This window comes from Somniosus microcephalus, unplaced genomic scaffold (assembly GCF_052327205.1).
Source record: "Somniosus microcephalus isolate GS21.2 unplaced genomic scaffold, FLI_Smic_1.0 scaffold35, whole genome shotgun sequence".
Taxonomy (NCBI): Eukaryota; Metazoa; Chordata; class Chondrichthyes; order Squaliformes; family Somniosidae; genus Somniosus; species Somniosus microcephalus.
In genome coordinates, this window is record NW_028225222.1 from 391,955 (window position 1) to 419,415 (window position 27,461).

The window sequence follows — 27,461 nt, forward strand, 5'->3', positions numbered from 1 at the left end:
CGAACCACTCAAAGTTTTACTGTGCAAGAGAGAGAGGCCTCTAGAGAGAGAAACCTCTGCGATCGAAAACCCCTTACAGAAAATGCCAAAAGACCATAGAGGACCTAAGAACGGCCCTGGTTAAGGCAAAAGGCATGGTGTGTCTCGTCAGCCCGAAAGCCAGTCACATGGATACATAGATACATAGATACATAGAAGATAGGAGCAGGAGTAGGCCATTCGGCCCTTCGTGCCTGCTCCGCCATTTAATGAGATCATGGCTGATCCTTTAATTCAGTATCCCGTCCCCGCCTTCTCTCCGTAACCCTTAACCCCTTTTGCCCGTAGAAATATATCTAATTCCCTCTTAAATATATTTAATGAGCTGGCGTACACTGCCCTCTGTGGCAATGAGTTCCACAGGTTCACCACTCTCTGAGTGAAGAAATTCCCCCTCATCTCTGTCCTAAATGGTTTAGCCCTTATCCTTAAATTATGTCCTCTAGTTCTGTTTTCACCCGCCAAGGGAAACATTCCTTCTGCATCCAGTCTGTCTAGACCTGTCAGAATTTTATACACTTCTATGAGGTCCCCTCTCAATCTTCTAAACTCCAGTGTGTACATCCCTAAACTACATAGTCTCTCCTCATAGGTCATTCCCGCCATTCCTGGTATCAGCCTGGTGAATCGCCGCTGCACCCCCTCCATGGCAAGAACATCCTTCCTCAGATGAGGCGACCAAAACTGTACACAGTACTCGAGGTGTGGTCTCACCAGTGCCCTGTACAGCTGCAGCAAGGTATCCCTGTTCCTGTATTCTAACCCTTTTGCTATGAAGGCCAGCATACCGTTTGCCTTCTTGACCGCCTGTTGCACCTGCATGCTCGCCTTCAGTGACTGGTGTACAAGAACACCCAGGTCTCTCTGTACTTCCCCCTCTCCCAATCTATTGCCATTTAAATAATAATTTGCCCTCCCGTTCCTGCACCCAAGGTGGATAACTTCGCACTTGTCCACATTATAGTGCATCTGCCATTTATCCGCCCAATCGCCCAGTCTGTCCAAATCGCTCTGGAGCTTCCTGGTCTCTTCCTCTGAGCCCACCCCACCTCCTAGTTTAGTGTCGTCTGCAAATTTGGAAATGCTGCATCCGACTCCCTGATCCAGGTCATTAATGTAAATTGTGAACAGCTGGGGGCCCAGGACAGATCCCTGTGGTACCCCACTTGTTACTGCCTGCCATTCAGAAAATGAGCCGTTTATTCCAACTCTCTGTTTTCTATCTGACAGCCAGTTCCCTATCCACGCCAAAACTTTCCCCTTTATCCCATGAGCCTCAATTTTCCATGCTAATCTTTTATGTGGGACCTTATCGAAGGCCTTTTGGAAGTCCAGGTACACCACATCTACTGGCTCTCCCCCATCTATTCTACCAGTTACTCCCTCAAAAAATTCCAATAGATTAGTCAAGCACGATTTACCCTTTGTAAATCCATGTTGACTCTGTCCTATCCTGTCCCCATTTGCTAAGTGCTCCGCTATTTCATCCTTAATGATGGACTCCAGCATTTTGCCCACAACTGATGTAAGGCTTACAGGTCTGTAATTACCTGCTTTTTCCCTACCCCCCTTTTTGAATAGTGGGGTAACGTTAGCTACCCTCCAATCCATCGGCACTGTTCCCGAGTCTAATGAATTCTGAAAAATCATCCTTAGTGCATCCGCTATCTCTAGGGCCACCTCCTTCAGTACCCTAGGATGCATGTTATCAGGCCCTGGGGATTTGTCCACCTTCAATCCCTTTAGCTTCCTTAACACCATATCCTTAGAGATATTGATTTGCGTCAGTTCCTCCTTTGCCAATGTCCCTATTTTTCCCGATATCCCAGGGAGGTTTTTTGTGTCTTCCTTCGTAAAGACTGACCCAAAGTATGCATTTAGTTGATCTGCCATTTCCTTATTTCCCATTATATATTCCCCCGTATCTGACTGCAATGGACCAACTTTGGTTTTCACCAGTCTTTTCCTTTTGATATATTTATAAAAGCTTTTGGAGTTAGTTTTTATATTTTCCGCCAGCTTGTTTTCGTAAGCTATTTTGCCCCTCTTGATCATGCCCTTTGCCCTCCTTTGCTCTATCTTAAACTGTTCCCAATCTTCCGCTCTGGCGCTTTTTTTGGCTATTTTATACGCCCTATCTTTGGATTTTATGCTGTCTCTAATTTCCCCTGTTATCCACGGTTGAGTCACCTTTTTAGATTTCCTTTTATGCCAGATTGGTATAAACAATTTTTGCAATTTTGTCATTCTATCTTTAAATGTTTGCCATTGTTTATCTACCTCCTTTTTAAAGGAATCAAAACAGCCGATTCCAGCTGAAGTAGTTGTGTTACCAGCCACCGAGCCCTCAGCACCACCGAGCTATAGTGAGACTTGGCCGGAAAAACAGGGGGTGGTAAAAGAGGAGGTAGCGGAGGTGGAATGTGAGAAAGAACAGCCACTGGTAGCAAAGCCGGGACCGGCACCAATGTGTCCCGCTCGACACCAGAGGTTTGTTCCCAACGCTTCCAATGGCGATGTCGGACCCCACCAGAATCAGCTCGTGATGCCCTACACTGCCCCGCAATTAAGGTCCATGGTGAGCCACCTCACATGACTCACAGTAAAAGGAGATCCCTCAATTCATTTCAGGGAGATGGCGGAAACAGCAACCATTAATGACTGTGAGGAACAGGAACAGGTGAAACTGTTGCTTTTCTCCCTGGATTGCACAATCCTTCAGTGCCTCTCAGATGAGAGTAAGAGGGGACGGAAAGGGTATACGGATCTCAGGGAAGAAGTTTTAGAAGTAATGGGAGTGGACAACGGTAGTCTGTTTGACTGTGTGGAAGGGACCGTGCAACTATCTGGAGAACCCCCACGGGTTTTCGCAGAAAGGCTGTGGCCAGTGTATCGACGCAGCTGTCCGGGCATGCCTGAACGGGTTGTAATGAACGACGAACAGCGGGTTCATTGGCTCCGTTGCTTGGTTACCAACAGCTTGCCGCAGATACGGGCCCTAGCCAGATCTTGGTTTGACCCCCAAGGTCCCGGTGTCACAGAGGAGACGGTGCTCCGCCAGCTCAACGTTGCGTATAAGAATTGTAGAGGTCAGGAAACACCTCCTCAGAAGGGAAAGGTGCATGAGGCAAAACCTGCAGCCCCAAGCAAGAAGGAGTGGTGTCAGGAGGGGAATCGCCCTACCCAAGCCAAGCTCAATTGCTGCAGGTGTGGGAAGGATGGACATTGGCGCAAGGACTGTAGAAATCCGTGGAAGGATAATAAGGGAACATTTCCCCCAGCCCAAGCCCAAGTCCAGACTGCCGCCCCAGCACCAGCCCAAACCCAAGCCGTAGCTCCTGCCCCAGCACAAGGAGCTGGTGCTTTTATGGATCCCGTTGCGATTGAATCAATCATAGAGACAATGCGGTCTCTGATGATTTCGCAGGGGAAGATAGCCGTCACCACTGGTCTTGTCGCTCCCGAAACCCCGACCGCTGTGCCCACATGACTAGAGCCGGCGCAGCCCGTTTACTTGTGTGCGCTGCGATATGATGTATGGAGACGACCCCTCGTGGAGATGGAAGTGGAGGAGGTTACAGTGACCTATCTGTTGGATACGGGAGCATCGTGCACCGTGATCCACGCAGATAACCCCACCACCTCGCCTCTGTCCACCGGGGTCCCATATCGGGCTTCACGGGTGAAGAACAGGCTGGCGCACATTCCATTCCCCTCTCCATTCGTTTAGGACCACTCCACACCGCGTGAAAGTGTACACTGATGAAGTGGGAGGTGGGGGGTGGAGCGGGAGTCCTTGGGTCTGATTTCTTGGTAGCCCACGGGATCCTCGTGGACTTGAGAAATCACTGTCTCTGGGGAACGGGTGCAAGCGTGAAAGGGGTAGAGGATGCCACGGCCAACCCAACGAAAGCACAGGTCGGCCGGCGGGAAGTCAAGTTCCTGGGTCTGACCCTCCGCGCTGGCGAGAGAGGCACAGACCAGGATAGACAGGAATCGGTGCAAAATCCACCGGCCCCCGCCAGTCGCGCAGTGGAAGTGTCCCGACACAACAAGTGGTTTCACATAAAACGGTGCAAACTGTTTAAACCGGGTGCTAGAGTATCAGCAACCGAAGCCAGGTCTGAGGGTAAAGATAACAACAGAAAATGCTGGAAAAACTCAGCAAGTCAGGCAACATCCGTGGAGAGAAATTTGAGTTGACGTTTCGGGTTTGACCCTTCTTCAAAAGGGTCAAACCCGAAACGTCAACTCAAATTTCTCTCCACGGATGTTGCCTGACTTGCTGAGTTTTTCCAGCATTTTCTGTTGTTATTTCGGATTTCCAACATCTGCAGTATTTTGCTATCGTACTGAGGGTAAAGATCCTCAGCCTGAGGCGTGCGATGAGCCACAGACCAAACAAGCTGGCGTTCTAGCCTGCTTGGAAGGAGAAGCTGCCCCGCCCGCCTGGGGGGAGGCTTCCCCTATGGCCTGGGACTCGGACGAGGAGGAGCCCGAACAACAAGGCCCCACCCTCTACACAATTCTGGAGGAGGTGGCATCGGAGGACGGAGGTCCCGCCCTCGACTCAAGCGTGGGGGAGGTAGAAATTGGGGGCGGAGATTCTCCACCTGTAGGGACAGGTGAGGAGGAGTCGTTTGCCACAGACCCAAATCCCGAAGGGGCAGAGCCTGAGGGGAGGGAGCCGAAGCCCACAGTCGTGGAAGAGCCATGGGCTGTGAGAGCTAAAGTCCCACCCGAAGTTCCACTCGCCAAGGGAGCCGACCCAAATCCCAATGGGGCGGAGCCTGAGGGAAGGGAGCCGAAGCCCACAGTCGTGGAAGAGCCACGGGCTGTGAGAGCTAAATTCCCACCCGAAGTTCTGTTCGCTAAGAGAGCCACGCCCAAAGTACTTCTTCACAGGTCGACTCGAACGCCTCAGCTGGTAAAACCTTGGCCCAATTCCCCCGTTCTCAGTAAACGCTGACTTGAGAAATCCCTGACAAAACGCAGTCCCCGATTGACAGCAAAAGGCTGCGGGGAACCCAAGCCACAGGTCACTGCAGCCCCACCGCAGAGAGCAGCGAGCTGCAGTCCAATCAGGGAATAGGCAAGCTGCCCGGGGACGGGCGGCGCTGTACATAAGTTAAGTTTAAGTTTTATGTTTAATGCGTGTAAATATTAAAATGATAAGAGTTATAAGTAGTTTTAAATCTGCTCAGTATGTGTGCTATTTTGGATCGAGGTCGAAAGACCCGATCATGCCTTCACCTAAGCCAGAATCTCTCGGGAGCCTGGCGGCATTTTTTAATTTGTTGCAGGAACCAGGAGAAAGATGAGAAGGATCCTCGTCGCATTCATGATGATCGGATGGAGCTGGGCCTATCAGGGCCGCACTAAGGACTCCACCATTTATGGGTGCTCTGGCAGCAGAGGCCCCATCGCGACTGATGGAACCGGCCCACGGGACGCTGAAGAGACTGCCGTATTCTTCCATGAAGGGAGATGGCCAGGCTGGCTGGGGTCGAACTCTACTGAATACTCCAGCCAGACGGGGTTTGCATACGGAGAAACGTCTCTGATGAGCCCCAGGGTGAGGGTCATCGCACCCAGGATCGGCGTCACCGCCGGGAAGAAGATTTGCCTTGTTTGCCACGGACAGGTACCTTTGAATCGCTGGTGGTGGCTGCGCAAGTTGAGCAGCACCATGAAGAACTCCACAATTGAGTGGGAAAGACTGGGTAACAACACCCATCGGACTATTACAGGAACTCATGGGGGGTTGAGTGTCTGTTGGGACAAATGGTGGGAACCAGATGAGGGGATCTACATCTGTATGTGGGGTTCAGAACGCGCTTGCCCCACAGGCGTCTCCATCTTTTTCCAAAGGCAGTGGCAGGATGCTGGACAAGGAATGAGGTGGGACGTCAGCACATGGGCGTGCAGAGTCCCATACTCTCAGATCCCAGTGAACGCCACTGAGCTCATCACCCGACCCCGCAAGCCCCTGCCCACAATTCTGGCAGCTAAAGCCCTCAAGGAAGCGTGCCCCACCACAACAAAGGGACCCGGGAACGGATTGGTATTAGTACCCACAGGTCAGGTACTGTACCAAGGGGTCCACTACGTGGTGACTTCGGTGATTTTAAACCTTACCGAGGTGCGGTTGCCAGAGTGGTGCCCCAGGGAAATGGAGCAATTATACCAGGTCCTGTTAACAAATATGTTTAAACAGTTTTACAAATTCGACTTTGCCGATGTCGACAGAACCGAATTGTACACCACACCACATGAGGTCTTGGACAGGATAGGGAGGCAAAGAAGGGATGCTTTTAATACAGGAACTTCTGTTATCAACACACTGGATGATGTGGAGCTGCAAACCCAAATCAATAATTAGAAAACACAGTTAAGAAAGATACTGACTGACGAGAATAAGGTAGTGGGTTCTGAGTTACATGAGGACCAGGCCATGACACTACACGTAAAGGAAATAATAGTGGAGCTGGAGAAACACGCCAAAACGGTAAATGCTCTCATCAGGGAGGATCGGAATGCATCTGATCAGGCTGCGCAGAACAAAGCTTGTGTGCTGTATGGGGCGTGGTTACTGGGCGAGGGCCGCAGTAACCTGGAGGATTTGAAACAAGGTTTAGTCCCCTCCTGGATCAGCAACAAGCACCTCGCAGCCCTCCACCCTTTTGAGAATGCATTGAGTCCATGCCAGCTCAGACTAGCTTCAGAGGCCTACCCAGTCCCAGTGGACTGTGGACGGTCTAATCACACCATTATGGGTATAGTGGTAAGAATCCTGGTGATGGGAAAGACAGCTAAACCCGCCCTCGTATAGAGGGTGGAGAAAATTGGAGTCGTTCAGGGGGGTGCCCACATTCACTACACAGGGGTCTCACCTTACGTCATTCGATGGGTGCATGCAATGACGGGTACCGACCTCTCGGGGTGCCGGAGCCGGGGAGCACACATCATCTTGTGTCACCAGCACTTGATAGCCCATTCAAAACCACAGTGCGGGTTCAGAACTGCTGGTGCGGAGCCTATAAATTGCACCATTGAGGCAATGGCACAAGGCCATGCAGGTGGCAGATATAGGAGGTGGGACATACTGTGTCACCACTGCAGCGCCCCACTACCAACATGGACAGCACGGTTGGCGTCCGGTTAGTGACAGCAGCTTCTGTTTCAAGCCCAGGGCAGAAGTTCAAGTGGCCCAAGAGCGAATTGTCCCCATTCCTGAACCTTCCACTGTTCACATCACTGTTAAAGAGAATTTCACCGATCTTTAGCGATTCGTTGCACATTTTGGATATATCATTCCCCCTCTCCCTGAACACCTCACCAAGATATTAAAAGCCGTTGTTGTTTCACAGAAACATTTCTATACACTGGAGCAGAAGACTTTAGAGATAGGGGCAAACATATTGGATATAGTGACCCCACCGTGGTGGGACCTGTTCACTAATATAGAAGTCCCTTCTTGGATTAGGATAGCCTCCCACATTCTTGTAGTGTGCCAGGTTATCATTGTAGTTTATTTACTGTTTGTACACTGTAAAAAGGTCAAACATTTGCAAAAGTACGAGAATAGAGGGGAATGGAGGGAGCATTATGTGCGGGTAGAAGAAGAAACACCCGTTTAGATTTTTGCTGCTTTGTATAAAGTTAAAGTTTTCCCTCCCTCCTCTGTATTATTTTTGACATGTATTCATGTGCATTTTAATTTTCGTGTGTGTACTCTATTTTTTTTTCTTATTGAACTTTATTAGATGTGTTGTTATTATTAAAAGATAGTGGGTATGCACCAGGTGATGTAGGGGTATAATGCCCCCCTCCATGCCTGGAAGTAAGTTGTCAGATTTTACCTCCAAGGTATTGCCATCTATAGATGCTTAATGTACACTAGGTTTTTCTGAAATGGGAAATGCATGTGTCGTGGGGTCATAGATAGGTAAATACTGGGGATGGTTAGATTATGGAAAGTCAGAAAATTTTGCTCACCCAGAATTATGATACTTCAAGCAAGTTACAATATCATCAGGGGGGAGTGTAGGATTCGCAAAATTGAACTTTATATTATAAAGGGTCGAATGGCAGAAGAGGCCATGATTTTAAAGACTGTTTTAAAAGAAGCCCAGAAAAAGGGGCATATAAAATGGCCGCCAGACTCCGTGATCAACTTATTGGGACACTTTAAAATGGTTCCTGCAAATCCTCAGACAGCTTAGTGGATTCAGCCTAAAGTAAGTTCTGGAACCCGTTTCTGGGAGAACGAAACCAGACACCCACATATACATATAGATTGGAGGCAGATCCAGTCAAGATCGGCCTGTAGATAAAGGCCATCTAAATGTTGACCCCACAAAAGGGAACAGTTTCATATTCATGAGAAGAGCATCAAGGGCCCGTTAAGGACATCACCAGGACATTAAAAACAATGAAGGTCATTCCAGACCAGAGATGGCCCGTTACCGGCCATCCAAGAACAGTTTAAAATATAATAACTACCCCGTTGTGCAACAAGCCCGCCAAAAGTTAAACAAAGACTAACCTGATTTGGCGCGAGATAAGTGCTTCCGGAAAGAAGTGTAATTGGGAGACACACGGGTAGGAATGGGGTTATCGTCAGCTTTCCAGCTTGCAGGCCCGTCCAGCTTTTGAGCTGGGTAAAGAGGAGCTGTTTTGGGAGATCAGCGTGACTCCTCTCCATCGTCGGAGAGGAAGAAGAAGAAGACTAAGCCGCCATCAAGAAGGTCATTCGAGCCGGCGTCCCGCCCCGGGGTAAAACATCGGGAGATCATCGACCAACCCCGGGCCGTTGACGAAACGAGAGGCCATCTCCAGTCTCGGGTGAAGAGACAAAAATAAACTACAGGAGGAACCTTGGAGACGATGGGGGCCAGCCCAAGGCTCCTCTGACCGGGGTCGAGTCAATGATCCCCGACCCCACCGAATTCCAGGCCAGCCGGTGTCCAGCCGCCCCCGACCCCCACCTCAGGAGAGAGGTGAGGCGCAGCTCGCTGGGGCTCCACGATCCACGTGGAGACGGGACGCCTGAAGGGATCAAAACGTACACCTGTTTCATAACCTTGCACCTCCTAGTTGGATTGGTGAGCATGTTTCTGGCCCTCCATAATCAGACCTAGATAGGTTTAAGGGGGTGGATATTTAAGGGTATAATTAACATTAGTTGTTATCCCTCGATGTTCCGTGTGTTTCCCTATTTCATGATGATTTTTGTAGAGTATAATATGCCTGTATTTGCCTTAGTTAGTATTGTGTCGTTATGATTTGTTTGTGTTTTTCCTTCCCATGTACTCTCTTATTTGCTTGCATTTGATTTGTGTTACCATATGCAATAAAATTTCATTTCGTTTCATCGAACTTGGTCTATAAGAGTTTTCTCTACACTGTAGTTCCTGCCCCAAAGTGCAGAGTACAGAATCTAAGGGGCGAGTGAGTCGAACCACTCATGGTTTTACTGTGCAAGAGAGAGAGGCCTCTAGAGAGAGAAACCTCTGCGATCTAAAACCCCTTACATCTCTCTCTGTCTACACAGTCTGTAACTCTCCCTCTGTCTCCACAGTCTGTCTCTCTCCCTCTCTCTCCACTGTCTGTCTCTCTCCCTCTCTCTCCACATTCTGTCACTCTCCCTCTGTCTCCACAGTCTGTCTCTCTCCCTCTCTCTCCACAGTCTGTCTCTCTCCCTCTCTCTCCACAGTCTGTCTCTCTCCCTCACTCTCCACAGTCTGTCTCTCTCCCTCCCTCTCCACAGTCTGTCTCTCTCCCTCTCTCTCCACAGTCTATCTCTCTCATCTCTCTCCACAGTCTGTCTCTCTCCCTCTCTCTCCACAGTCTGTCTCTCTCCCTCTCTCTCCACAGTCTGTCTCTCTCTCTCTGACTCCACAGTCTGTCTCTCACCCTCTCTCCACACAATCTGTCTCTCACTCTTTTTCCACTGTCTATCTCTTTCTGCCTGTCTCCACATTCTGTCACTCTCCCTCTGTCTCCACAGTGTGTCTCTCACCCTCTCCCTCCGCAGTCTTTCTCCCTCCCTCTCTCGCCTATGTCTGCCTCTCTCCCTCACTCCCTCAGAGTGTCTCCCGCCCTCTGTCTCTACAGTCTGTCTCTCCCTCTGTCTCCAAAGTCTGTCTCTCTCCTTCTCTCTCCACAGTCTGTCTCTCCCTCTGTCTCCACAGTCTGTCTCTCTCCCTCTGTCTCTACAGTCTGTCTCTCCCTCTGTCTCCACAGTCTGTCTCTCTCCATCTGTCTCCACAGTCTGTCTCTCTCCCTCTGTCTCCACTGTCTGTCTCCATCCCTCTCTCCCCACAGTATTTATCTCTCCCGCTCCCTCCACAGTCTGTCTCTCTCCATCTCGTTCCACACTCCGTCACTCTCCCTCTGTCTCCACAGACTCTCTTTCTCCCTCTCTCTCCACAGTCTGTCTCTCTCTCTCTGTCTCCACAGTCTGTCTCTCTCCCTGTCTCCACTGTCTGTCGCCATCCCTCTCTCTCCACAGTCTGTCTCTCTCCCTCTGTCTCCACAGTCCATCTCTCTCCCTCTGTCTCTACAATCTGTCTCACTCAATTAAATTCAATTCAATTCAAATCGCTTTATTGGCATGACAAGGTACATCTTATGTTGCCAAAGCATCGAAAAACATTCATGGTTGTACACAAAAATACAGATCTATCCATACAGTGTACAAACAGATATATCCCTGAGTGTATAAATATACATTCATTTAATTTTTATATACTCTTTTCTTATATTTAGTGGTTGTCCCTCTGTTTATGGCAAGCTGTAACATAGTGTGCCGCTAAGGTTACACAATTTCTCTCTTCCCCTAGTAGGTATGGGAGTTTTTGGTCGTCATTCAAATTCCTGAATTCCGGGCATATTTTTGTGAATTTTGGGTAGAAATTCTCCCTTATGCCCTGATATTTTCTACACGCTGTGAGGAAGTGCATCTCTGTCTCCACCACTCCCTGGCTGCAGTGAGAGCATATCCTGTCCTCTCTTGGTAGCCGGGTCTGCCTATGTCTACCTTTTTCGATCGCCAGGCTATGTTCACTAAGTCTGTACATTTTCAAGGTTTTTCTCATTTTGCTGTCCTTAACGCTGGTCAGGTAATCAGCCATGTTGTATTGTCTGTTTAGGGCCAAGTAGCAATTGAGTTTGCTTTGGGTTTTTGTTGTTTCTGCCCAATATGACAGATATTTTTCCTTTTGCTTAGCGACGATTGTGTTGGGTCGAATTCTTTGTGTTACGCTGTCACTGTCCTGGGGCTGGTTCTTGTTAGTAGTGTTGGTAGTTACTTCACTGAGTCCCAGGACTAGTTGACTGAGGGTATTCTTCTTTATGGTCCTCTCTTGGCATTTCAGGGCTTCGTAATGATAGCATTGGGGGTTGCTCATTTCTAGGTGTTTCCAAAATTTGGTGGCTCTTTTTTGGATAGTGATTATTAATGGATATTGGCCTAGTTCTGCCCTGCATGCATTGTTTACGGTTTTCCTTTGAGTCCGGAGGATACTTTTACAGAATTCTGCATGTAGGATCTCAATTGGATGTTTGTCCCATTTTGCAAATTCTTGTTGTGTTAGCGGTCCCAACACCTCCCTTACTCTCCACTGTCTGCCTCTCTCCCTCTCCACAGTCTGTCTCTCTCCCTCACTCTCCACTGTCTGTCTCTCTCCCTCTCTCTCCACAGTCTGTCTCTCTCCCTCTCTCTCCACAGTCTGTCTCTCTCCCTCTCTCTCCACAGTCTGTCTCTCTCCCTCTCTCTCCACAGTCTGTCACTCTCCCTCACTCTCCACTGTCTGTCTCTCTCCCTCTCTCTCCACAGTCTGTCTCTCTCCCTCTGTCTCCACTGTCTGTCTCCATCCCTCTCCCCATAGTATTTATCTCTCCCGATCCCTCCACAGTCTGTCTCTCTCCATCTCGCTCCACACTCCGTCACTCTCCCTCTGTCTCCACAGACTCTCTTTCTCCCTCTGTCTCCACTGTCTGTCTCTTGCACTCTGTATCAACAATTTCTCTCTCTCTCTCGCTCTACAGTCTGTCTCCTTCCCGCTCCCTCCACAGTCTGTCTCTCTGCCTCTCGCTCCATGGTCTGTCTCTCTCCATCTGTCTCCACATACTGTCTCTCTCCTTCTCTCTCCACAGTCTGTCTCTCCCTCTGTCTCCACAGTCTGTGGCCTAGAAATTCAGTGGGCTGTGCCACCCGTTAGCGCCTTAGGAGGGCACTTAGTGGGTTGGACGCCACTGCCCACGCCTCCCGCTAAATTTAGCGGTGCGCTAATGGCGGTGCTAGCCATTAGCGCTGCGCCGCTACCGATGACATCATCAGTGTGCGCAGCACCCCGCTACTGCCCCGATCGTGAAATTTAGTTGCGCCACCTGCTTTAACGCCGGTCGCTATTTGCGACCGGTTCAGGGGGGCCTACCTGTGGCGGTAGAGGCGCTGAGGTGCGGTGCGGCCATTTTTTTTGCTGGCCGTGTGCCAGCACCTCTCTGCGCCGCCGTTCCCGGCCTTCTGAGCCCCCCCGCTCCCCCCGCGGAGTGCTGGCTGTAGTGTATGTACCTTTAAGGGGAGAGCTACTTTATACAGCTCCTGTATACTGTAGTACCGGCAGTGACCACACCTGTATATAACACTGAGTAGGGATCTGTAAAGTTAGTTTTAGAGTAACCCTCATCCAGTAAACACCTGTTGATTGTTCTCTGCAGTCTCTTGTCTAGTTATTGAAGGACACACAACATCAAGATACACGGATTTAACATTGGCGACGAGCAGATTCGCACCTACCTGCAACTCTGCAGAAGAAGGCCGGTTCCAGAAGCACGGGCGCCGACCTTCCAACGGAGACTCCAGCGAAATGGGGTACAGCGCAGACCCTTCCCGCACAGCGGCGGCTAGAGCCGACCGACGGCAGAGGAAAAGGCCGAGCAGCGTCGACGGGAGCAGAGAGAGGGTAGAGCGCACAGGGCACAGCCGGTGTTCAGGACTGAGCGGCGTCGAAGGGAAAAGAGAGAGGGTAGAGCGCACAGGGTGCAGCCGCTGTTCAGGACCGAGCGGCGTCAATGTGAGAAGAGAGAGGGTAGAGCGCACAGGGCGCAGCCGCTGTTCAGGACCGAGCGGCATCAATGAGAGAGAGAGGCAGTGTTCAGGGGGTGAACAGCGTCAGCGGGGAAGACAGGAAAGAGCAGGAGACGCCATTTTGAGCCGCAGCGGAGAAGAACGGAGAGCGCGGGAGACGCCATTTTGAGCCGCAGCGGAAAAGAAGGGAGAGCGCGGGAGACGCCACTTTGAGCCAGTCTAACCACACCCAGGGATGCTGAAGATTGGCAGTGTCACAGCGTTCGACAATGAAGTCAAAGATTGGACGACATATGTCGAACGCATAGAAGTGTACTGCAAGGTGAATGAAGTGCCAGATGACAGGAAAGCGCTGGTATTGTTGAATTCAATGGGTGCAAAAACGTATGGCTTACTGCGAAACCTAGTAACCCCAGAGAGGCCAGTGGAAAAGGATTTTGAAAACATAGTGTCAATCATACAGGACCACTTAGACCCCACACCGCTGCTGATAGTGGAAAGATTTAAGTTTCACAAAAGGAACCAGCATACAGATGAAAGTAATGCTGAGTTTTTAACGGAACTGTGCAAGCTATCGAAACACTGCCAGTTTGGAACAGGACTAGCAGATACTTTAAGGGACAAGTTTGTGTGTGGGCTTCAAAGTGAAGGAACCCAGAAACGGCTTCCATCAGAAAAGCATCTTACGCTGGACAAAGCTTTCAGCATGGCAGTATCACACGAAGCAGCAGCACGGGGCATGGCATAGATACAACAGAGACCTCAAGAATATGGCACAAATGAAATGTCATACAGAACAGTGAAGTGCTGTCGCTGCGGCAGAACAACACACGACCATAAGGATTGCTGGTTCAAGGACCAAGTGTGCAGACAGTGTGGAAAAGTAGGACACATAGCAAGAGTCTGCAGGTCGGAAAAGAAAACCAGCAGCAAGAAATCCCCACAGGAGAAGTACAAGAAGGTACATAAGGTGACAGAGAGTCGTGTAGACGAACAGAAAAGTGATACAGACTCTGGAAGCAAGGAGCTGGGTTGTCTGAAACTACATAATGTGATCAAAATGGAGGATCACCAAACTATCTGGGTCACGCTCAAGATAGCCGGAGTCCAAGTGAAAAAGGAATTGGACACAGGATCAGCCCTAAGCGAAGGGACTACATGCGGCTATTCTCACATATACCCTTGAGAGATACAGAGATTGTCTTGAAGACATACACGGGGCAAAAAGTCTACCCCAAAGGAAAAATAAGGGTAAACGTTATATATAACGGCAAGGAAACACCAAAAATGGACCTATATGTATTGCTAGATGGAGGACCACCACTACAAGGACGTGGATGGATCCGGAAGATACAGCTAGATTGGCATTCCATACAAGCACTGACTGTAGATGCCAAAAAGGATGAAGACTTCACACCTGGACGACTGTCAAAAATGCTAACTGACGCACAAGAAGTGTTCCAGGAGGGACTCGGAACACTAAAAGGCAGAACAGCGACGATCAAAATAGAGGAAAATGCAAGCCCAAAGTTTTTTAAGGCCAGACCGGTACCTTATGCGATCCGCCCAGCCGTCGGAGCAGAGCTGGACGGTTTGGAACATTCACGAGCACTGTCCAAAGTGGACTGGAGCGAGTGGGCTACACCCATCGTTCCTGTAATGAAGAGGTCGTTGAGTAATACGCCTGGGGAACCAAAGAAGGTTTGCATCTGTGGGGACTTTACGGTGACAGTGAACCCAATCCTTCACACTGTACAATATCTGCTTCCGCGGATTGAAGATATTTTCGCCTCGCTCTCTGGAGGGAAACGCTTCACCAAGATTGATCTGGCCCAGGCGTACCTGCAAATGGAGGTAGAAGAAGCCTCGAAACAATACCTCACGATCAACACTCATAAAGGTCTCTACCAATACAACCGGCTGGTGTTCGGGGTAGCATCAGCTCCAGCTATTTGGCAAAGGGCAATGGATCAAGTCCTGCAAGGGATTCCAGGGACCCAGTGTTATTTGGACAACATCCTGGTCACGGGCGAAAATGACAGTGATCACCTCGCCAACCTGGAGCAGGTGCTCACTAGATTGAAGGAATATGGGCTCTGAGCTAATCGCCACAAATGCAAGTTTTTCCAGAAGCAGATCTCGTATTGTGGCCACGTTATTGATGAAGAGGGGTTACATAAGTCCCCTGAAAAGATTGAGGCAGTAGTCAAGGCTCCAGCACCGGAAAATGTATCACAACTGAGGTCGTTCCTCGGGCTGGTGAACTACTACCATAAGTTCTTGCCGAATTTGTCTACAGTACTACACCCACTGAACACCCTACTGCAAACGGGGGTACCATGGAAGTGGAATGACGAATGTAAACGAGCTTTCCAGAAGTGCAAATAATTGATCACATCAAAAGAGGTGTTGGCTCATTTCAACCCAGCACTACCAATTCGGTTGGTGTGTGATGCATCACCCTATGGCATTGGAGAGGTGCTGTCGCACAAATTCCCGGACGGCTCGGAGAGGCCAGTAGCCTTTGCGTCTCGGTCACTAACCTCAGCCGAGCGTAACTACGCCCAGATTGACAGGGAGGCCCTCAGCCTAGTGTGGGGAGTGAAAAAGTTAAACCACTATCTGCACGGGCAGAAGTTCACCTTGCTGACTGACCACCAACCTCTTGTCTCCATCTTTAATCCAAAGAAGGGCGTTCCGGTGATGACTGCGCAACGGCTAAAAAGATGGACCCTTTTTCTAGGGGCGAACCAATATGAAATCGAGTATAAGGGCACGAAACAGCATGGAAACGCTGATGGGCTATCACGCCTGCCACTGCCTACTGCGGAGGAAGAACCTGCAGTGGACCCTGTCGAAATATTTTATTCGACTATAATTGAACGCTTGCCAGTAACTAACGCTGATATAGAGAAGGAGACCCGAAATGACCCGACACTGTCTCGGGTATATGACTTGACGGTGAAGGGATGGCCAACACATGGCGACTCACTGTTGCCAGACGAGAACAGCTGTCAGTATGCCAGGGGACCTTGATGTGTGGATCCCGAGTGGTAATTCCACCCAAGTTAAGGGAGAGAGTGCTCAATGAGCTTCACGAAGGCCATCTGGGAGGGGTGAAAATGAAAAGCCTTGCTAGGGCTTATGTGTGGTGGCCGGGGATCGATCAGCAAATCGAGGACCTGACAAAGAGCTGCTCAGGATGCCAGAAGGTCCAGAATGCACCACCACATGTCCCTCTACACCCATGGGAGTGGCCCTCATCTCCATGGCAACGGGTGCATATTGATTTTGCTGGTCCATTCATGGACTCAATGTTTTTAATAGCCGTGGATGCGCACTCGAAATGGCCTGAGGTGATCAAAATGTCCTCCACCACCACGGAGAAAGCTATTGCAGTCCTACGGACCATATTTGCCAGGAACGGCTTGCCAGAGCAGATTTGCTCTGATAACGGACCACAGTTTGTGTCCGAAGAGTTTCGAAGATTTATGAAAAGGAATGGGGTAAGGCATTACACAACCGCCCCGTATCATCCAGCCACAAATGGATTGGCTGAGAGGTTCGTACAAACCTTTAAAAAAGCAGTAAGGGACATGTGCGATGACGACATTCCACTGCAGCATAAGGTGGACAATTTCCTGTTAGCCTACAGGAATGTGACACATGCAGTCACCAACCAGACCCCGGCCATGATGTTCTTTAACCGAAGTTTGAGATCTCGTCTGGATTTGCTCAGACCAAATGTATGAAGAGATGTTGAGAATAAGCAATTCCAGCACATCAATGAGAAGCCGACAAGGAGCTTCAATGTAGGGCAACCAGTCTTGGCCCGCGACTACCGAACAGAGAAATGGCAACCAGGAACGATATGCACACGGCAGGGGCCACTAATGTAAACAGTGGATGTTGGGGAGAACATTGTGAGGCGCCATGTTGACCAAATCCTAGAGTCACAGGAAGGAGTCAACCCCATGTCTCGCGTACCTGGTGATGAACCCGACATACAGGTAGCATCTATCCCAGAAACAGCAGCATCGGAAGCTGATGAACCAACCGACGACAGGGGGCCAGAATTGCCTCCGCACCAAGAGCAAGACACTCAGGAAAGGCGCTATCCAGAAAGGATCTGGAAGCCTCCCCAAAGACTGAATTTATAAATAGATTATTTTCAGTTAATGTTGCATGTTAAAAGTGTTAATTGTAATTAGTTGATATTTAATTGTTAAATGAATGTTATGGTACTGTTAATCTAATAGGGGAGGAATTGTAGTGTATGTACCTTTAAGGGGAGAACGACATTTTACAGCTCCTGTATACTGTAGTACCGGCAGTGACCACACCTGTATATAACCCTGAGTAGGGATCTGCACAATTAGTTTTAGAGTAACCCTCATCCAGTAAACACCTGTTGATTGTTCTCTGCAGTTTCTTGTCTAGTTATTGAAGGACACACAACATCAAGATACACGGATTTAACCGGCTGTGTCCCAAGAGACCGGCACTTCTCCTCGGTGCCGGGCTCTTTTGCCGGCACTCACGATCATCACGAACAGCTTGCCACAGATACAGGCCTTAGCCAGGTCTTGGTTTGACCCCCAAGGTCCCGGAGTCACAGAGGAAACGGTGCTCCGCCAGCTCTCCGTGGCATACAAGAATTGTAGAGGTCAGGAGACACCTCCCTCTAAGGGAAAAGTGCATGAGGCAAAACCGCAGCCCCAAGTAAGAAGGAGTGGCGTCAGGAGGGGAATCGCCCTGCCCAAGCCAAGCTCAATTGCTATGGGTGTGGGAAGGATGGACATTGGCGCAAGGACTGTAAAAATCCGTGGAAGAATAATAAAGGGAAATCTCCCGCAGCCCAAACCCAAGCCCAGACCGTCGCCCCAGCACCAGCCCAAACCCAAGCCGCAGCTCCTGTCCCAGCCAAGGGAGCCGGTGCGGCTATGGATCCCGCAGCGATAGAATCAATTTTAGAGACAATGCGGTCCCTTATGATCGCGCAGGGGAAGATAGCCGTCACCACTGGTCTTGTCGTTCCTGAAACCCCGACCCCTGTGCCCAAATGACTAGAGCCAGCGCAGCCCGTCTACCTGTGTGCGCTGCGATATGATGTATGGAGGCGACCCCTCGTGGAGATGGAGGTGGAGGAGGTAAAAGCGATCTATTTGCTGGATACAGGGGCATCATGCACCGTGATCCACACAGATGACCCTGCCACCTCACCCCTGTCCACCGGGGTTCCATATATTCTGTCGGGCTTCACAGGCAAGGAACAGGCTGGCGCATTTTCCATTCCCCTCTCCGTTCATTTAGGACCACTCCGCACCAAGTGGAAGTGTATACTGATGAAGTGGGAGGTGGAGGGTGGAAAGGGGATCCTCGGGTCCGATTTCTTGGCAGAACACGGGATTCTCGTGGAACTAAGAAATTATTGTCTTTGGGGAGCGGGTAAGGGTAAACAGGGCAAAGTAGTTGTCATCCCAGGGAAAGGAGAAAGAGGGACCCTGTGCACCGTGAAGCCAAAAGAGGGCTACGACCTTGAGCTCATGGTCGCAGGCGTCCCACAAGATCTGCAGGCATTCGTGTCAGACCACCTGACTACGTTTGCCACTCACAAACACGATTGCGGGAGGGTCACCGGGTTTGAGGTCAGAGTAGACGGAGACCCCATGGCCCGACCCCAAAAACCGTACAACTTCCCCCGGGAAGTGGAGCCCGACATGGAGATGGCAATGTCTTCATTGGTGCAGCAGGGCGTGTTGAGGCCGATAGTCACCCATGTAAACTCTCCTTTGTGGCCGGTGAGGAAGCCGGACGATACCTGGAGAGCCACGGTGGACTAGAGTCCTCAATAGCAACATCCCAGCCTGCGCGCCGACGGTAGCAGCAGTTGCCGACCTGATAGGGAGTATTCCAGCCTCCGCGACCACGTTCACGGTGATGGATATTTCCAACGGGTTTTGGTCCATCCCTTTAAGGAGGGAGGATCAGTACAAGTTTGCCTTTACCTTTAAAGGGCAACAGTACACCTGGAAGTGCTTGCCACAGGGTTTCCACAACAGCCCCAGCATTTTCCATCAATGCATGGCAGGGAGTTTAAAAGAGTTCAGCCAGCCCAAGTATGCGGACGACCTGCTCCTGTTCACAGATTCCAGAGAGGAGCACGGCCCACTATTGGCCGAGTTATTGGAGCAGTTAGGCAGGAAGGGTTTCAAGGTGAACCCGAAGAAGGCACGGATCGTCCAGCAGGAAGTAAAATTCCTGGGTCTGACCTTCCGCGCCGGTGAAAGAGCCATAGATAAGGCCAGATGGGAATCGGTACAAGATCTACCGATCCCCACCACCGTAACGGGAGTGAGGTCCTTTCTGGGACTGACCGGGTACTGCAGAGACTTTATTGAGGACTATGCAGACACAGCAGCCCCGCTGCTCCGACTCCTACACAAGGGTGAGGAATGGTCCTGGGATGAGGGTTGTCAGGCAGCATTTGAAAAACTCAAGAGGGACTTGCAGACTGCGCCAGCTCTGGGGGCCATAGAGGGGGGGAGGAGTTCTTCCTGGAGGTAGCGGCTAGCGGGGATAGCTTGAGCGCTGTACTGCTTCAAGAGCGACATGGCAAGCTAAGGCCGGTGGTTTACTCTTCCAGAGTGCTCACCGATGTGGAAAGGAGTTTTTCCAATTGCGAGCGGCATCTATTGGCCACGCATTGGGCTGTGAAAAGGTCTTTGATCTTCACAGGCACCTCTCCCATCACTCTCCTCACCCATCACACAACCACTCGGATGCTTCTGGATGGAAGGATTAAGGATGGGACAGTAAGCAGTGCCCACATTGGGCGCTGGACCCTCCTCCTTTCACAGATGGAGCTGAAGGTAAAGGGTCTCTGCGAGCCCAAGCTCGCGGCCAACATGGTATATCCCGGAACAGCCCATCGGTGTTCTGTAGAGGGGGTATGGGAAGTGAAGGTAGGATTACGGGCCGGGATACATCCCACGGGCCGCGATACCTACGTAGACGGTTCCAGCACGGTATCCGCTGGCGAACGACTCACGGGGTGTGGAGTTTATGGCCCCACGGCAGATATTGCCCTGGCGATTAAGCTCCCCAGCACTATGAGCGCCCAGCAGGCTGAACTGTCTGCGGTGGTGTACGTCATTACACACCCCGAAATCTTCCCCACCCCATACATGATTTGCTCGGACAGCATGTTCACATGCATCTCGTGTACGGAGTACCTAGCCATCTGGTCCCGCCGCGGATATACCTCTGCGGACGGGCGACCCTTAACCGTAAAGCCCTTGTTAGAAAAAATCCTGGCCGCAGTGGGGGAGGAAGGGGAAGTCTTTATCCACAAGGTGAAGGCCCATTCGTCCACGGAACCCCGCAACCAGGGCAACCAGCAATCGGATGTATTAGCCAGAGAAGGTGCCCGCACCGGCATTTTCTGGGATCCCTATGGGTCCAAACCCGTGGCAGTAATCCAGGGCAGGAATGGGACTCAGGGGGCCACAGGGGTAACACTGCCCCCAGACCTCAAGACCATCCAAACCCTAGATCCCACCCTAAAAACAGTCCTCAGTGCCATTACTGAGGGCAAAGAAGTAGAGGGTCCGTACGGTACAGCAGCCCTCTCCATCAAGGAGGGCATGCTGTTCCAAGGGGAACAGTGGGTTGTGCCGCAGCAGCACCGGAGTGAATTCCTTCAACTGGCCCATGAGGGTCCAGGAGCAGGACACCCCGGGCCTGAGGTCACCTGGCAACGGGTAGAACAGGCGGGATGGTGGCCGGGAATTCGGGACGATGTCCGCGAGTTCTGCCCTAATTGTCTTGTGTGTGCTGCAAACAACCCAGACCCCCAGAAAAGGAAGGTGCCCATGAGGCACATCAGGAGAGTAGAGGGACCATGGCAGTCGATACAGGTCAACCACATCGGGCCCCTGCCCACCGCCCAGGGAGGCTATAAGTATTGCCCTGTCCTGGTGGATGTGTTCACCAAGTGGGTAGAAGCCTTCCCATGTAGAACAGCCACGGCACTTAGCACTGCCAGGATTTAGGTCCGGGAGGTGTTCTCGCGGTGGGGACTACCCCGATTCGTTGAGTCTGACCGAGGGAGTCATTTCACCGGCCAGGTAATGCAGAACACCCTCATGCTCTTAGGCATTGAAGGGAAGTGGCACGTGGCCCACAATCCTCAGTCATCTGGGATTGTGGAACGCATGAACCGCACCTTAAAAGAAAAGTTGAGGAAAGAGACGATGGGCTCGCCCCAGAAATGGGCGGAGGTCCTGCCTCTAGTCCTCATGGGGATCCGGGCTAGCCAGTCTAAAAGTACGGTGTACTCCCCGCATGAATTAATGACTGGGAGAGTTATGCGAACCCCCACCCACGTACTAGCCCCGGTGCTCACTGAGGGTCAGCTCCGAGAGGTGAATCGGGACAAGTTTGCCCGGACCCTTTTGGAGCGCCTGAAACAGGTTTATGGGCAAGCGGCTGGGAACATGGGAAAGCAGCATCAGGGCAACCGACTGCTGCTCGAACCCCGCAAGACACAGGAGTGGGAAATTGGAGATCAGGTCATGGTGAGAAACTCTGCCCGAGTGGGGAGTTTAGAACCACTGTCCATGGGCCCCTACAGCCTTGTAGACAAAGCCAGCCCCATGGTTTATGCAGTGAAGCTGCCCCGGCGCACTAAGTGGTTTCACATCAATCAGTGCAAACTGTTTAAGCCGGGTGCAAAAGAGCCAACAACTGAGGCCAGGTCTGAGGGTGAAAATCCTCAGCCTGAGGCGTGCAATAAGTCACAGACCACCCAGGCTGGAACCGCAGCCTGCCTGGAGGGAGAAACTGTCCCGCCCACCTGGGAGGTTTCTCCATTGGCCTGGGACTCAGACGAGGAGGAGCCCGAAGACCAAGGCCCTCCTCCTGATCCGAACGCCATCGGGGGAGCCCAAACAGCAAGGCCCCGCCCTCGACACGATTCTGGAGGAGGTGGAGTCGGAGGACCCGCCCTCGACTCAAGCTTAGGGGAGGTAGAAATTGGGGGCGGAGATTCTCCACCTGTAGGGACAGGTGAGGAGGAGTCATCTGCCACAGACCCAAATCCCAAAGGGGCGGAGCCTGAGGGAAGGGGGCCAAAGCCGGCAGCCGTGGAGGGGCCACGGGCTGTGAGGGCTAAAGTCCCAACCGAAGGTCCGCTCGCTAAGGGAGCCACGCCCAAAGTACCTCTTCGCAGGTCGGCTTGAATGCCTCAGCCGGCAAAACCTTGGCCCGATTCCCCCGATTTCAGTGAATGCCAACTTGGGAAAGCCCTGGCAAAACGCAGTCCCCAATTGACAGAAAAAGGCTGCGGGGAACCCAAGCCACAGGTCAGTGCAGCCCCGCCACAAGGAGCGGTGAGCTGCAGTCCAGTCAGGGATTAGATAAGCTGCCCGGGGACGGGCGGCGCTGTACATAAGTTAAGTTTAAGTTTAATTAAGTTTAAGGTGTGTAAATATTAAAGTGATTAGTGTTATAAGTAGTTTTGGAATCTGCCCAGTATGTGTGTTGTTTGAGATCGAGGTCGAAAGACCCGATCATGCCTTCACCTAGGCCAGAATCTCTCGGGAGCCTGGCTGTATCGTTTAATTTGTTACAGGAACCAAAGAGATGACGAGAGGAATTCTCGTCGCGTTCGCGGTGATTGGGTGTAGCTGGGCCTATCGGGGCCGCACCAAGGACTCCCCTTACACTGTCCCAGTTTACCTCCCTGAGCTGACCTTCTGTAAGCACCGGGGCTAATACATGGGTGGGGGTCCGCATAACCCTGCCAGTCATCAGCTCGTGTGGGGAGTACCCCGTGCCTTTTGACTGGCTGGCTCGGATCCCCATCAGGACCAATGGTAGGACCTCTGCCCACTGTTTATATGAGCCCACCATCTCTTTGCTCAACTTTTCCTTCAAGGTCCTGTTCATCCTCTCCACAAACCCTGAGGACTGTGGGTTGTGTGCAACGTGCCACTTCCCCTCGATGCCGAGCAGCATAAGGATATTCTGCATTACCTGCCCGATAAAGTGACTCCCTTGGTCGGACTCCACATACTGTGGTAGCCCCCATCGCAAGAACAACTCCTGGACCAGGATCCTGGCTGTACCCAGAGCTGTGGCATGTTCTGCAGGGGAAGGCTTCTACCCATGTCGTGAACACATAGAGTCATAGAGTCATAGAGTTATACAGCACGGATAGAGGCCCTTCGGCCCATCGTGTCCACGCCGGCCATCAAGCCCTGTCTAATCTAATCCCATATTCCAGCATTTGGTCCGTAGCCTTGTATGCTGTGGCATTTCAAGTGCTCATCCAAATGCTTCTTAAATGTTGTGAGGGTTAATGCCTCCACAACCCTTTCAGGCAGTGAGTTCCAGACTCCAACCACCCTCTGGGTGAAAAAGTTCTTTCTCAAATCCCCTCTAAACCTCCCGCCCTTTACCTTGAATCTATGCCCCCTAGTTATTGACCCCTCTACTAAGGGAAAAAGCTCCTCAGCATCCATCCTATCTATGCCCCTCATAATTTTGTACACCTCAATCATGTCCCCCCTCAGCCTCCTCTGCTCCAAGGAAAACAAACCCAATCTGCCCAGTCTCTCTTCATAGCTGAAGCGCTCCAGCCCTGGTAACATCCTGGTGAACCTCCTCTGCACCCTCTCCAACGCGATCACATCCTTCCTGTGGTGTGGCGACCAGAACTGCACACAGTATTCCAGCTGTGGCCTAACCAGTGTTTTATACAGCTCCATCATAATCTCCTTGCTCTTATATTCAATGCCTCGGCTAATGAAGGCAAGTATCCCATATGCCTTTTTTACCACCTTATCCACCTGTTCCGCCGCCTTCAGGGATCTGTGTACTTGCACACCCAGATCCCTCTGACCCTCCGTCTTGCCTAGGGTCTTACCATTCATTGTGTATTCCCTTGCCTTGTTAGTCCCCCCAAAGTGCATCACCTCGCACTTTTCCGGGTTAAATTCCATTTGCCACTGTTCCGCCCATCTGACCAACCCATCTATATCGTCCTGCAGACTGAGGCTACCCTCCTCGCTATTTACCACCCTACCAATTTTTGTATCATCCGCGAACTTACTGATCATACCTTTTACATTCATATCCAAGTCATTAATGTAGACCACAAACAGTAAGGGACCCAGCACCGATCCCTATGGTACCCCACTGGCCACAGGCTTCCAGTCACAAAAACAACCTTCGACCATCACCCTCTGCCTTCTGCCACTAAGCCAGTTTTGTATCCAATGTGCCAAGGCACCCTGGATTCCATGGGCTCTTACCTTCTTGACCAGTCTCCTGTGCGGGACTTTATCGAAGGCCTTACTGAAATCCATATATACCACATCCATTGCGTTACCCTCATCCACACACCTAGTCACCCCCTCAAAAAATTCAATCAAATTAGTCAGACATGATCTTCCCTTGACAAAGCCATGTTGACTATCCCTGATTAATCCTTGCCTCTCCAAGTGGAGACAAATTTTGTCCCTCAGAATTTTTTCCAATAATTTTCCTACCACTGATGTTAGGCTCACTGGCCTGCAGTTCCCCGGTTTTTCCCTACTTCCCTTCTTGAATAATGGTACTACATTAGCGGTTCTCCAGTCCTCTGGCACATCCCCTGTGGCAGAGAGGTCCTGAATATATGTGTTAGAGCCCCCGCAATCTCTTCCTTTGCCTCACACAGCAGCCTGGGATACATTTCATCCGGGCCTGGGGATTTATCCATTTTTAGGCCAGCTAAAACCGCCAATACCTCCTCCCTCTCGATGTTAATATGTTCGAGCACATCACAGTCCCCCCGCCCTATTTCTATGTCTACATCGTCCTTCTCCATAGTGAAAACAGATGCAAAAAATTCATTTAGAACCCCTCCTACATCTTTCGGCTCCACACACAGATTGCCACTTTTGTCCCTAATGGGCCCTATTTTTTCCCTAGTTATCCTCTTACCCTTAATATACTTATAAAACATCTTAGGATTTTCCTTTATTTTGCTCGCCAGTGTTATTTCATGGCCCCTCCTTGATCTCCTAATTTCTTTTTTAAGTATCCCCCTGCACTTTTTGTACTCCTCTAGGGCTTCCTCCGTCTTTAGCCTTTTGTATCTGCCAAAAGCCCTCCTTTTTTTCCTAATCCATTCTCGTATATCCCCTGACATCCAAGGTTCCCTGTGGTTTTTGGAACCACCCTTGACCTTTACGGGAACATGTTGCCATTGTATGATCTCAATCTCCCTTCTGAAAGCCTCCCATTGCTCCGATGCGGATTTTCCTACAAGTAGCTGATCCCAGTCCATTTTGGCCAGATCCTGCCTTATCCTATTAAAATCGGCCTTCTCCCAATTTAGAACCTTTATTTCCGGCCCATCCATGTCCTTTTCCATGACCACCTTAAATCTTACCATATTATGGTCACTGTCACCAAAGTGCTCACCTACTAGCACTTTTTCCACTTGGCCAGCCACATTCCCTAGAATTAGTTCCAGTACCGCCCCCTCTCTTGTAGGACGTTGTACATGCTGGCTCAAAAAGCTCTCCTGGATGCACTTTAAGAATTCTACACCCTCTGAGCCTTTCACACTCTGACTATCCCAGTTAATATTGGGGAAGTTGAAATCCCCCATTATTATTACCCTATTATTTGCACATTTCTCTGAGATTTGCCTACATACCTGTTCCTCTATCTCCCCCTGACTGTTTGGAGGCCTATAGTACACTCCCAGCAAAGTGCTTGCCCCCTTTTTGTTTTTAAGCTCCACCCATATGGCCTCATTAGAGGAACCTGCTAATATATCATCCCTCCTTACTGCAGTAATTGACTCCTTAATTAATATTGCGACACCCCCTCCTCTTATACCTCCCCCTCTGTCTCGCCTGAAGATTCTGTACCCCGGGATATTGAGCTGCCAGTTTTGCCCCTCCCTCAACCATGTCTCCGTGATAGCAACAATATCATACTCCCATGTGTTTATCAACACCTTCAGTTCATCCACCTTATTTGCAAGACTCCTTGCATTAAAATAGATGCCATCCAGCCTTGCCCTTATATGTTTGCCCTGTCTACCAAGCTGACTTGTTTTTTTTCTCTATAATTGGCAGCACATCACCCCCTATTTCAGCTCCCCTCTGTATCCCATCCCCCTGCCAAGTTAGTTTGAACCCCCCCCAACAGTGCTAGCAAACCTCCCCACAAGGATATTTGTCCCGCTCTGGTTCAGGTGCAACCCGTCCGACTTGTACAAGTCCCACCTTTACCAGAAGCAGGCCCAGTGATCCAGGAAAGTAAAACCCTCCCCCCTACACCAACTCCTTAGCCACGCATTCATCTGCTCTATCCTCCCATTCCTATACTCACTAGCACGTGGCACTGGGAGTAATCCAGAGATTACAACCTTGGAGGTCCTGCTCTTTAATCTGTTACCTAGCTCCCTAAATTCTTGATGCAGGACCTCATCTCCCTTCCTTCCTATGTCGTTGGTCCCAATGTGGACCACGACCTTTGCCTGCTCACCCTCCCCCTTAAGAATGCCCTGCAGCCGCTCAGTGACATCCCTGACCCTGGCCCCAGGGAGGCAACAAACCATCCTAGAGTCACGTTTGCGGCCACAGAAACGCCTATCTGTTCCCCTTACGATAGAATCCCCTACCACTATTGCTCTCCCACTCTTTTTCCTCCCTTCCTGAGCAGCAGAAGCTTCCCTGGTGCCAGGAAGCTGGCTGCTGCTGCCTTCCCCTGGTAAGTCATCCCCCTCAACAGTATCCAACTTGGTATACTTGTTTGAAAGGGGGATGTCCGCAGGGGTTCCCTGCACTACCTGCCTGCCTTTGTTGCTCCGCCTGATGGTCACCCCCTGTGCAGCCCTACCCTGAGGCGTGAACAACTCGCTAAACGTGCTATCCACAAGCCTCTCAGCATCGCGCATGCTCCAAAATTCATCCACCCGCAGCTCGAGCGCCGTAATGCGGTCTACAAGTAGCTGCAGCTGGATGCATTTCCCGCACACATGGTCGTCAGGGACACTGGCATCGTCCCTGACTTCCCACATGGAGCAAGAGGAGCAGAACACGGGTCTGAACTCTCCTGCCATGACTTACTCCTTTAATTAATTAAAAAATTTATTCAATACCCCAGTTACAGGTATACTCTAGGGCGCTTTATTTACCAACTGTCCCCACTACACCAGAGACCCGAGAAATTTAACACCACAGAAGTCAAGCTTGTATTGAAAAGAGAGAAATACTCACCAACCAATCACTTACCTGCTCCCTGGTGACGTCACACTCTG